Source organism: Quercus suber, unplaced genomic scaffold (assembly GCF_002906115.3).
Source record: "Quercus suber isolate HL8 unplaced genomic scaffold, Cork oak 2.0 scaffold_1160, whole genome shotgun sequence".
In the NCBI taxonomy this organism is placed as follows: Eukaryota; Viridiplantae; Streptophyta; class Magnoliopsida; order Fagales; family Fagaceae; genus Quercus; species Quercus suber.
This window is the reverse complement of record NW_027070560.1, coordinates 50,365-63,792: the sequence shown is the minus strand read 5'-3', so window position 1 is coordinate 63,792 and position 13,428 is coordinate 50,365. Positions and strand designations below refer to the sequence as shown.

General features: G+C 35.3%; 1 long non-coding RNA gene and 1 pseudogene across 3 annotated transcripts; one reads left to right on the top strand and one right to left on the bottom strand.

The window, feature by feature from the left end:
• Nucleotides 1-552: 552 nt before the first annotated feature.
• On the top strand, nucleotides 553-2,137 carry LOC136065783 (uncharacterized). 3 transcript variants are annotated; one of them, XR_010627388.1, is made up of 3 exons: nucleotides 553-636; nucleotides 752-930; nucleotides 1,809-2,137. It is a non-coding gene; the product is annotated as an uncharacterized LOC136065783 (long non-coding RNA). The 3 variants fall into 3 exon arrangements; XR_010627389.1 differs by lacking the exon at nucleotides 1,809-2,137 and adding an exon at nucleotides 1,178-1,490; XR_010627387.1 differs by lacking the exon at nucleotides 1,809-2,137 and having other exon boundaries at nucleotides 752-1,490.
• Nucleotides 2,138-4,421: 2,284 nt separating this feature from the next.
• LOC112039509 (uncharacterized) lies at nucleotides 4,422-9,154 on the bottom strand (annotated as a pseudogene).
• Between the last annotated feature and the right edge of the window lie 4,274 nt (nucleotides 9,155-13,428).

Here is a 13,428-nt window from a genome sequence, read left to right as displayed (position 1 = left end):
CTCTTATCCTTTGTTGCGTATGTTGACTGTTTACTCTTTGTATGAATTGTCTTTGTTAATACGAGACAAAAAGGGGGAGAAATAGTTGATATGTGGGAATATGTGTGGAAAATACAAGAATATTATGTTTAGGGGGAGTTAACATTGTTTTTGATGTATCTAACTTAGGGGGAGAGTTAGTTTGCATATTTGTTGATTTACTGTTTTTCTGTCACACATGCGTTTATGCGTTTGTTCAGTGTTTCAGAAAAGACAGGTACATTCTGATCAAGACCTTCTACCTCTTCTTGCAACTTCTAGGTTAGGAGTCTTAGATTGGGATGTGTGATGTATTTGGGCATTATGTTGTATGTGTGTTTTGTCACGAATTGCCAAAGGGGGAGATTGTTAGGTTTTGAGTTTGTAATGTTGGCAAACCATGACAAAACATAACAAAAACTAAGTCTCATTAGTTTAGAATGGTCTACATTGAAGCCCAAGACAAAAACTTCAAGTTCAGGATAAAAACAAATGAGTTACAAGCTGGTTGGTTCGATCGATCCAATCTAATTTTNCAATTTTGTTTACCAGGTAAAGCAGAAGACACTTATCATATGGGGTGAGGATGACCAGATCATTAGTAACAAGCTTGCAGTGGTTAGTTTATTTTATGGATATAGCATAGACAGAATGCAACAGATAAGTAATGGAAAACATGCTCAGGATTCAGTTGGAATAACAGATTTGCTTAATTATTTGGTGCATCATGCAGAGACTGCACTGTGAACTGCCAAATGCAACTATACGTCAAATACCAGATTGTGGTCATCTTCCTCATGTTGAGAGGCCAAACTCAGTTGCCAAATTTATTGTGGATTTTGTTCATGAAGATTGCTATAAAGAGGCTAAATGTGTTTCCCAATATTGAAGTCCACTTTCCACTAGTTCAAGGTAATTTTTGTAAATGTAAAGACTATCACAATTTGCATTCCATTTTGATTGAAGATGACAAGCCATCTTTTTATTATTTGTTAGGCAAGAAACTTATTCGTAATTGACATAGATGCTGCCAGTCATTTTATTTGTATCATTGTATGCATTAAAACTGAATTAAATATGTAACTTATTAACAAAGTCCTGCGTAGAAAACTATTATAATCAATTTCACATCCATGTGATGCTTCAATTACCCATTCAGGAATTGCTTAATTTCCTATATTTGCATCCGATTGTTTGCTTACCAAAATGGAATCTGCATCCTGTTGTAAATTTCTTGCTTCTTTCTACAAATTGATGAGGAAGTTGGATAGAAGAACAATACTGCATGCTTCAGTATCGAAATGGTTTAGTGCTTTTCATGATTCGGAGGACTCCCGTTATCATTGTTATGTATCCTGTTTTAGTAATCAAAGTACTAGTTTTGATGAGAATTATTAGCACAATAACCATATCTTGTAAAGATTTTTTCCAAAAACTAATTTACACTTTATTTATGTGGCAACTTTGATCAATAGTCTGTTGAATCCGACCCTAAAATTGTTGTTGGAATTGAAACTTTATGTATACGATATTGCATGTTATCTTTAAAAGTAGGGCCTCTCAAATTCCTGGGGCTGCAGTTGACCAGGAATCATTTTCATTGAAAGGAATGGCAAGATTGTATTCAAACATCTACTAGTGTTTGAATGTGAAATGCTTAGCAAAATTCTTGCTAGAAATGCTGATGATGAAGCTTGGGACCAAAACTCTCGTCAAACAAAATTTTCTCTTTTCAGAGGAACAAATGAGACCAAAACACATTCAAATGCTTTTCTTCCTTTTATGAGCAGATGAATAAGAATGCAATGCGGATCAGCAATAGAAGCTGTACCTGGAAGGGCGGTCTATACAACTTTAGATAATGGAAGGGATTTTGTAGTGTGAGTAGCTAGAATTAATGGTGGTACAAAACACGGTCAGGATTTTAATGATATCAATGTAAAAATATGAAGTTGTGAGGCGCTAGATCTACTTTTGAGTCACTGTCCAGAAAATTTTGTAATCCACCTTGAAAATTTTAGTCTAATCCTAGCTACCATTGCTAAATCAAGCAAAACCTAGTTCAGAAATACCATTTAGATGTCAATAATAAAATGCTTGAAAATACTATTTAAGGAAAGTGAGTCTTTTATCTATACTGTTTGTGGTTCCCATAACACTGTTTGGGGATCTCACGTTTTGTTTTCAACTAGCTTTCGGTTTACTGTTGGCAATTCGTGCGTTTGGCTTTTTTTCACAGGGACTATTTCTGATTGATGCGTCTCATGTGCATTTAGCTTTGCAACAGTAAAATATTATTTTGTCCTTAGGATAATTCATAATATCACTATTTGCGGGTCCATATTTATGGTTTAAAAAAAAAAAAAAGCAATCATTTTATTTAGGCGAAAAGCACATTTTCGTCCCTACATTTTAACGCGATTTCTATTTTGGTCCCTAAATTTTTTTTTTACCGCTTTTAGTCCCTATCCTGGAAAACGCGTCTCGTTTTTGTCCCTGCCGTTACATTAGAAACGGAAATTGCACAGGTGGCAAACGGAAGATGACGTGGCCATTAAAATAATAATAAAAAATATTATTTGACATTAAAAAATGCCACGTCAGCACCTAAATTAAAAAAATTAATTTATTAATTTTAACTAAAGAAAAAAAATTAAAAACATTTTACATGTTCTTTGGAAGAACTTGTTTTATTTTCTTTTCTTTGTCTTTCTTGTATTTTCTTTACAACCAAACACACTAAAATTCAAAACACAAACTCAGATTTAAGAACACAAACCCAGAAATTAAAAAAAAAAAACCCAACCAAGAACAACAAACCCAGAACATTCAATCCCAAGAACAAAAGAATAGAAACCCAAAATATTCCAAAATTTGTACACAAATTCTTCCACAAAAATCAATTGTACACAAACACCAACCCAGATCTAAATGGTTTTTTTTTTTTTTTCTTTCCTTTTTTATGTTCTTATCAGAAGCAAATCTGGGTTAGGAGCAGATCTGGGTTTGGAGCTTACTGTCTCCGGCCATGGGTCTCTGGGTATGGAGCAACGACGCCATCCCCGACCACGAAACGACTCCTCGACCACCTCATCTCGTCATCGTCCTCATCAATCGAGTCTCGGCGGCTCGTGGTCATGAGAGGTAGAGCTTGGAGTCTTCGGCCATGGCCTATGGAGTCTCGGCTTCTTCGGCCATGGAGCTTGGAGTCTCTGGCCATGGGTGTCTGGGTATGGAGCAACGACGCCATCCCGACCACGAAACGACTCCTCGGCCACCTCATCTCGTCATCGTCCTCATCAATCGAGTCTCGGCGGCCTGGTTTCGTGGGTTTGGTGAGGGTGCACAGGATAAGAAATGTGGCAGTGAGAAAGACAAAGGAACTGGAAGCCATTTTCAGAAGCTCCGTGTGTGTGTGTGTGAGAGAGGGAGAGAGTGATGGATAGAGTGAAGGGTTTGATTTTTTCAGAAGCCATTTTCTGTTTTTAATTTTTTTTTTAGTTTTTAATTTTTTTTCTTTAGTTAAAATTAATAAATTAATTTTTTTTAATTTAGGTGCTGACGTGGCATTTTTTAATGTCAAATAATATTTTTTATTATTATTTTAATGGCCACGTCATCTTCCGTTTGCCACCTGTGCAATTTCCGTTTCTAATGTAACGGCAGGGACAAAAACGAAACGCGTTTTCCAGGATAGGGACTAAAAGCGGTAAAAAAAAAATTTAGGGACCAAAATAGAAATCGCGTTAAAATGTAGGGACGAAAATGTGCTTTTCGCCTTTATTTTATATATTGTTATTGATTTTTATTTACAGTATTTTTACAAAATTTTTTAATAAAAAGTAACAAACATGAAGTTGCTTTAATCTAAGCATACCAAGCAACCTGATTTTAAGGTTTAATTTACATTATTACTAAATTAAAAATAAAGACTTGTCACATACACCCTCTCTATAAAAAAAAACTATTAGTCCCACTAGCCAAGGTGTGCAACTCATCCCCTAAAAATAGAGGATATTTTATGACGATGGTTAACGATAATTGATAATTGTTTTTCTTTTTTAGGTAGATAAGATTCGAATATCAAATATTTTATTTAATGATAAGAGATTTTAACTAATTAGAACACGTTTTTTTTTTTTAATTGAGTGTGAGCAACTTGGATTAATTGGTTTAGACAGTAGACGGTAGAGTACATCATTCAATCAAATGAGAAATTATTATACACTCTGGGGAGGGAGCTAATAATTTTCTCAAATGCCAGCCTAGCAACACCTTTATGGATATTCTAGCATAAAATATTTGTCATCTTGGCGTAAGTTGCACAGTAATATTAGGGCACAATTTTGCCACAAATTTGTCCATAAGACGAGTTGTGAGTGGTGTTGTGGATCCACCGCACACTAGACATTCAGATGTTGCAGGAACGGGAAGTACCCAAGCAGCTTGCGCACACACATACATATATGCACAAGAGAGAAAGCAAAAACCTTTTCCTCGAATGAAAGTTTTTTATCTGCAGCTATGGACTCGATGAATTTAAGCTCAAGAAAATGCGGTGTAAGCTTCAACTTTTTTGCTTCAGCTTCCTTCGATAAACTAAAAACGTAGAGAGAGCAATAACATTAGTCATTTCTAAAGTACCATATTCATGCATTTTAAACTGAAAAATGAACGGAACGTTCACCGGTAGAAATCTGTATCAGCTAAACTTTTTTCCCGAGCCATGTACATCTGGTTCTCAATTTCTTGCTGCTTCATAAGTATTTTGCTCATGTTCGCACTCTTCTCAGCTTCACTGATAGCCTTTTTTATATTTATCTCTACCTCTTTCTCAACCACTTACAGTTTCTCAATAGCAATTACGACCTAACAAAGTAACATCAAAATAAAACATAGAATGATGCACTCTATTAACTTCTGAGGCTTTTTACATAATAAATTATCGAATATGTTTGTCACTGACTGGTTTTGGGTGCAAACACATGCATGTGCAGCAATTGGGTATAAGGAAAAAAGCTTGTGATGTTAGTGCTCGTTGGGCCAAGGCTAACTGGTTTAAATTGTTTAAAGGACATTAAAAAGTAAAAACACATATAATTTGTAAAGAATCGGCATATCTAGAATCATATTTTACGTGTGTGTCTATTTGCTTTGCTTAACTAACTGAGGAAAAAAAAAAAGAAGTGAAAGGACATTCTCTCGTATTCAGAAAAAACTGAACCTTGTGCCTTCCACTTCCATCTGTTCAAAATTGCGTCTTATGCTTTCCGGGATGGTTGGCTTTGTAACTCGAACACTGATGATTTCAATACCTGGAGCATAACGTGTGCAGTCACCCTGGAGAGCATCTTTCATCTTTTCAGCAATTTGTGAAGGTTAAATGCTTTGTCAATATAATATGAAACAAACGAATAGAGAAGGATTAATTTGATAACCACTACACTTGCACGCGCGCGGTAGTAGTACCACGATGTTACACAACTACATGAATATAGTTATAAGCAGCTCCTTAATAATCCAGGTAACTTAACACCAACATAGATTCCCGAAGAGAGATTATCCTTGGAAGTGAACACGACAATCCTTGAAAGTGAACATGGCACAACTTTAAGGATCCGTTTGATTGGAAATGTGAAAAAGTAGGAGGATAAAAAATAAAGAGAGAATAGAAAAATTGGATGGTACCTAGAAAATATTTTAATTTTTCTCATTTGTATTTGGTTAGAGGGTGAAAAAAATTCAGATGAAAAACTTATTTATTTGGTTAAGAAAAAAAGTGAGAGGATAGAAAATGTAATTTATATAAAATTACTCTCATGCCCTTATTGCATAATATAAGAAACAATATATCAAAAAAAAAAAATATATATATATATATATAAGAAACAACTTCCTTAATATCATTAAAAAAAAACTTTGTTATCAATTAAAATTAAAAGAATAACAAATATTATTTTATTTTTCTTTGTTATATATATATATATATATAGAGAGAGAGAGAGAGAAGAGAGAGAGAAAGAAAGAGAGAATTAGAGGTGCCTTCTAAAAACAAAGTAGAGGTGAAAGCCACCAAGAACCCCCAGTTGATTAAAAAAAAAAACATAACAAAAGCAACTATTTGATTAAAATGTTGAAAAAAAATAAATAAATAAAAAGCTACCTAACGCAAGTTTCGGAACTCAAAGACGTTGGAAAAAAAAATAATTAAAAAAAAAAACAAGGAAAGGAGTATATAGCTCAAGTTACTCAACGCCCAGACACAGTGGAGAGACTGAAATATAGTAGAGTGGGTCAAATTTGGTCTTTGGCTAGCATTCATATTTTCTCTTTAGTTTAAAGAGAAAACAATCTGATGACTCCAAGAAGAAAACATCTAGACCCACCGACTTTCCTTCCACAAACACATCTAACCAAACACTCCAATAAAAATTTTTTCCTCTCCATTTTTTTTTCATGATTTCTAAAATCCACCCAACCAAACTGACCATAAATTTAAGATTTCAATATGCGAAATAATCTATTAGGAAAATGCTAAAACTACAATTTTGTTATAACTTACTCACGTGGCAAGTTGTGAATTGTGAAAAAAACTAGAGAACGAAGAAAGGTTCAAGGTTTTTATTTTAATAATTAATAATATAAAAATAAATTAATTAAATGTAAAAAATTTAGCAATATTAATTAAAATAATATAATTTTTAAAAAGATTCAAATATATCTTTGATTAAATAATAAAGAGTAAAGACTAAGTAGAATTTCTCTTTTTCTCAAAAAAAAAAAAGAGTAGAATTTCTTTTATTAATTTTTAACAAATTTATACAAGATAGATAATATCTCAAAAGGTTTAATAAACTAATTTATTAAAAAATCGTTCAAGACTAATAAAAAAGAGCTTATCAAAAAAAAAAAAAAAAAGAGTATCCTACATAGATCTTTTCCGTTTTCCCAAGTCAACATGGCTTTTCCCTCCGCCTCACTTAAACCCCACTGGTACATTTTCTCTCTCTTTTTTCTTCGCCTCACTTCACTATGAGAACTCAGGCCAGCCTCAATTTCTCTTACTTCACTTATTCACCCTCTAATCTATTTCAAGCCATCTCGTCAGTCTCTCCCCCGAACAAACAGATCCGGCAAAAAGAGGAAACTTGGGCTTTTGACAACCATTCCATTTTTAGCACCAAAGTTTACTGGTGGCACCAACAAAAGATCGTCGGCGTCATCAACGCCGGTCATCTACCACCACCAGCAAATTCAAGCCACAAAAAGAAATGTCTCGATCTCTGGAAGTTTGGTTCTTTATGGTTGGTTGGGTGGGCTGAAATATTGGTTTGGTCATTTTTCCGGTGGAGATCTTATGTAAACATGCATTAGTGGGTGTTTGGTCTTTTGAAGATTTGGATTTGTATGGGATTCGAAGAAGACAAGGAGGCAGTGGATACCAGTCAGAGATCTGAAGAAGACAAGAGGCGGTGGTATGGACTTTCTAGTAGAGGATTGGTGTTGATGAACCAGTGGTAGAGGGAACGTCTTGAGGTTTTTTTTTTTTTTTTTTTTTTTTTTTAATATTTATTTTGAGAACTACTAATTATACCGTAAAGCAAAATTGGAAGCTGCCAAAATATTTTTCATTTACGGCTTTAAAGGGTATGTTTTCTTTAGGATCCATACCTGATCGAAAACATCAATATAGACTTGCTGAAGAGAATGAGAGCTGCAGAACTGATTGATCTCATGATGAATTTTGTCATATATCCAAGTATTGTCATACTGCACCCCATAGTTCAGCAGAGTGTCATACACATAGTCCTTGTGAAGCCGGTTAACAACCTGAAAAAGAATATATAAGCTGAGAATTTCAAACCCTGGTGAAACCATAATGTTAACAAAGAGAGCAACTTCTTGTAACTTTACCTCTATCTTCTCAAAGTTGATCATTACACCTCCTTTTGTACCACAAGGAATATCCCTCACCTGCAATTATACTCACAGGAAAGATTTGAGCATTAGACTGACAAGATGAAATTCCTAAATTTTCATAGCATCGAATTTTACCTGATCTGTCTGAAGGGTTACTTGAACAGGCTCATAATGGGTTATAAAAGGCAGCTACAGATGAAAACCTGAAAATTAAGTACAGACAGAAATTTCGTTAGTTCAAGGAATAAAGCAACTACAGAATGAAAATCATAAAGAAAATACCATAGTTAAACCTGGATATGTAATCGTCTTTTGAAGGGCACCTCCTCTCAAGTAAACCCCAACATGGCCTTCTGGGACTTGGTGCAGAATGGACAAACCATTCCTAATAGTTATTGATGATGGAATCACAATCTGTAAAATTTATATTCATGTCAGAGATTCTCGAACTTAAACCCTAAACACTAATTCCAGTGGTTGAGATACAGAACAATTCAAAAGTTCACAAAGCCCGAGATAATATAGTTTGATAATTCATACTGATGATGCTGAAAAAATCAACAGTGAATTGTACAATGCTCGTACCCTCGAAACGATACCTGCACAGAGAAAAGAGGACCTAACAGAGAGCACCGGTGTAGTGCCGGCCAAATACCCTCCGAAGGTTAAATTAGAAAGTATGCTCACAACTCTAGAGTGCTAGAGATGGTCAATTATGCGTACCTCGGCTTATGAGGGTATTGGGACTTTTATAGTGGCTTGAGATTGACATCCCTTCCTTGATGCGGAAGTCTTTTCCTTATAGGACTCTTCCTGTAGAGTCCAAAACGTGATGAACAAGTCTCCTCCTTACGCGGAAGATTTTTACCAAGTATACCAGATTTCCGAAGTCCTACTAGCGCAAGGACTCTATTTGGGCTCTTACGAGAATGGGTCAAAATATCCCTCCTTAGGGGCTCAGCAGGCCCATGGATAACTAGCCCAGCATAATTCAGCCCGTCCATGTCCGGCCCGTTCACATCAGGTCCGTCCATATAGGGCCCGTGCAAATGATGGATCCGTCTATTCGGGCTTAAGAGATTTTTCCCCTTTCACATACTATTGTGAAGATAGTGATGAACGATAAGAAGACTGTGAGAATCGAGAAACCACTGCCATGGGCACCACGGCCTTGAGGAGGCTGTGGAGTTAAGTCTGTTGTTGATGTCGTATCCATTTTACATCAAGGAAGTCGATACCGTATTGACCGGTTGCATACCGGTATCGAAACATTAATATTTTGTACCGGTTTAAATACCGGCCGTACCGGCCTCGTACCGGCCAATTTCCGACAATACCGGCCGGTACCGGGTGTACTGGGCGTACCGACCGGTACAGAAAAAAGTTTTTTTTTTTTTTTTTTTTTTTTAAGTTTTATAATTTTTGAATTTTTATTAAGGTAGAATGGTAACTTATTTGCATTAACTTATTAGTATTATTTGTTTTCTTAGTATGCAATGGTAACTTTTAAGCTTTCTATTTTTTATATTGTGTGTGTGTGTGTTCTTTTTTTCTTTTAATTGATACTAAAGTCTAAAACCATGAATAATTAATTTTGAATTGAGGAAATGTTTTATGGTATACTTTTATATTTATTATAATATATACACTCACACGCATACATGTATATATTTATTTATAAATATAAAAAATAGCGATAAACCCGAAACGGTACACCGGTATTGACCGGTATTCGAAATATATCGTATCACTGGGCAAACTGGTACGTACGGTATTGACTCCCTTGTTTTACATACAGAATCTGTTTTCATCTCCTTTCTTTGCCTTGAGGAGTCTCTCTATTGATAATTTATAATTTGCTTCCTAACTTTTTTTGCCTTGAGGAGGCTGTATTTTTTGCTTCCTAATGTATTTTTTGGAGTTAATTTGCTTAGAATAGATGATATTGACATATAGGAACCGTGGCCTTGAGTGGCTCAGTTTGTAGAATATCATATTTTTGTTTGCTTCCTAATGTATTTTTGTCGAAGGAACCGTGGCCTGTTAATTTGTTAATTTGCTTCCTAATGTATTTTTGTTTGCTTTTTTGGAGTTATTTTGCTCCCTATTGGCTCAGTTTGTCGAATAGAATAGATGATATTGACATATAGGAACCGTGGCCTTGAGTGGCTCAGTTTGTAGAATATCATATTTTTGTTTGCTCAGTTTGTAGAATATCATATTTTTGTTTGCTTTTTTGGAGTTAATTTGCTTATTTTTGTTTGCTCAGTTTGTAGAATATCATATTTTTGTTTGCCAGTTTGGCACAGTTTGTAGAATATCATATTTTTGTTTGCTTTTTTGGAGTTAATTTGCTTTCTAATGTATTTTTGTCGAATAGAATAGATGATACCCGTGGCCTGTTAATTTGCTTCCTAATAAGGATCTATCTTGAGCGGTGGCTTAAGTTTCACTCAACTTAATTTTATAGTTTCCCTTTTCTTATTGGAAGATGTACTACACATGATTGGTACACTCTTCCTTAGGCTTAATATTTACAAGGCAAGGGTGAGAGGTGTCTCTCCCCAATGTGGGATTAAACAAATCCATGAGGGTGGCGGCCCTCGGCCCATTCTCAAAGCAAACGATTCCTTCTTGAGGAAAGACTAAGTTTCCTCCCACAATTTAATATATATATATATATATATATTAGTTTTTTTAATTACTTTATCCTAATTTTTTTGTTTTGACCTAGATTAGATTTTTTTAAATTACATTTACGTTAATGTTAGTGCATATTAGCTATCATTTGATACTTTATCCGCACAAAATAATAATAATAATAATAATAATAATTAACATTTAAATTAGGCTAAAAGTAAAATCGTTACTTTATAATAAAAAAATTGATACAATACTTATTGTTACTTTATCCAAATAAGAATCTTACTTAAACTTAAACTTGTTATGTTAATACATATTAGCTATTAATTTTTTATATTGACTTAAAACTCCTAAGAAGGTTCCTTGCATTTGTTTTCCTTATAGTCTGAAATGTTACAACACTAAAATCAATCGGTGCCCCAGCTCATGCTTATTGAATTATGAGCTTCCAGATTTTTTTTCTCATAGTAAATTGATATACTTTATATTGTTAAGGTCCTGCTATGAAATTGATGCGAAATTGGGAATGGGGTTTAGTGTTTGAGTGGTTGAATTCGAGGACAACCAGCCTCCTAAGAAATATGAAAGAGGGAAGAGGGGGAATAGAGAGATTAGGTAGTAGTTAGGTTAATTCTTCGATATCTCATTATTAGCCTTCAAGCAATCTTTTTACAGTTGTTCCTCTACAGTTAAGATCTGTTACNAAAAAAAAAAAAGGTCTGATCAACAACCACTGCATGCATCACCACACTCCACAGCCACCACCCCTCCCACCATCTTTCCACATGTGGTCACCACCCTGTACTACACAAACTCTGATGAGCATTGATTGATGGCCACAATCATTGTGCTGGGAAGCTGTATGGCTCCAGTTAACTATTGTCATTGCACTGAGATGGGTCTCCCGCTAGACACCTGTGCTACTCACTTCTGGGTCGAGTCAGATCATGATCCAGATCAAGTTCAAGTTCTCCTCCACATGCTTGAGCTCATGGTCTTAATCTCCTGGACTCAACAGCAGAGCTCAGCTCCAGTGGGATAGATGAACAGTCAGGATTCTTCACTGGAGAGTTTTGATTGAGAACTAGAAATGAGTTCAAGAAAGAGTGGTGGCTGGCAGAGAATGAGATGACACAGATCAGCTTAGTCTCATGGACTCCATGGCTGAGATTCGATCTCCAGTTTTTTGTTTCGCAACTTAAATGCCCTGAATATTTTGTCCCAATCCCCTCCCTGGATTCAATAACCCTACAGTCATTGAACTATATTGGTTGCTTCGGATTCATGTGACCAGAGGCTAAAATGTCCCAAATACGGTATTTATATCTTCAAATTCATATATCCAAAGGCGGAAACGCCCTAACATGGGACTATTACTATTAGTCCTATCCTAATCCCAGTGACGTGTGCCAAACAGGACCTTTTTTTTTTTTTTTTTTTTTTTTTGAATAAACATCTTTATTTCACAAAAGGAAGCCACAAAGGGTACAACAAAGAACTCATGGGCTAACAAATGAGTTGAGGAATTACCCTCTCTTTTCACAAAAGAAAAAGACATTTCATCAAACTGATTACAAAGAGCTAAAATATTTTGCAATATTACATCAATAGTCCATTGAGAAGATGACTTTTTGTCTTTAAGAGTAATAACATTCTAAGCATCACCTTCTATTATCACTCTTTTGAGCCCAGTTTCAACTACTTGATTTACCGTTGCATAGGCTGCTTTGGCTTCACTCCACAGAGGGCTTCCCGAGTCCAAAATGTCAGTCCAAGCCAAAACAACTCTGCCATGATTGTCTCTACCCACCACTGCAACTAATGTTTTATTCTCTCTTATGGCAGCATCAAAATTTAATTTCACCCAACCAGCTAGAGGAGGGGTCCAACTAGACTCATTCAATTCTAGTTTTTCCCCACAATCTTCTTCCTAAGCTGCTTTTTGTTTTAGTTGAAAGAGCTCTGAATTTTCCTGGCTAGATCTACCACCAAACCAATATCTTCGCCCAATCTCGCCTTATTCCTCTGCATCCAAATCCTGTCACACACAATTGAGGCATATAATTGGAAATGACGGGACTCCTCTTCCCTTATTCCCAATTTCTCTTTGGGGTCAATAATGCACTTTACGCACTCTGTAACATCAATATGTGATAAATTAGACATATTTAAAGGCCATGGAGCCATAAGCCATACTTGAGAGGTCCAAGGACTTTGGAGGAAAATATGTTCAATTGTCTCAACTGCATTCTTGCATAAAAAGCACTCAATAGTTGGGATATGGAATCTTTTTTCCAACTCCTTACCTACAGGGAGCATCCTCCAAGCAATCTTCCATAGGAAATTCTTGAATCTGGCATGGACCTTAAGTTTCCATAGACCTTTCCATTCTTTAATACTAAGAGGATTTGGGCCAGCTAACTGGGGTTGGATGATTGACATATAAGCTGACTTGACTAAGAAAGAGCTCAATTTTGATAAACACCAAAAAATCTGGTCATTTTGTTGGGGATGGGGAAGATTGATCTAAAGGATTTTCATTGCTATCTCCGTATCAAATAAATTGAATAGCTTACCACGATCCCATTGTCTTGAGTCGTGGTCAATGAGACTAGCCACATAAACATCACTACTACTTATGTCATTGGGGCTAGTGGGAATAGATATGACTTATGAGTAATGATAGAAATACAAACTTTTTTACAAAAGTTTTTACAAACGGCTGATTGGTAAGTGGTTATTGGTAAATGAAAAAATAATGTTAATGGTGGGCCTTAATGAAAATCAATAAGAAATTGGTCATATCATCAATTTGTAAAAATGTTATCAAATAGTTTGTAGCTGTAA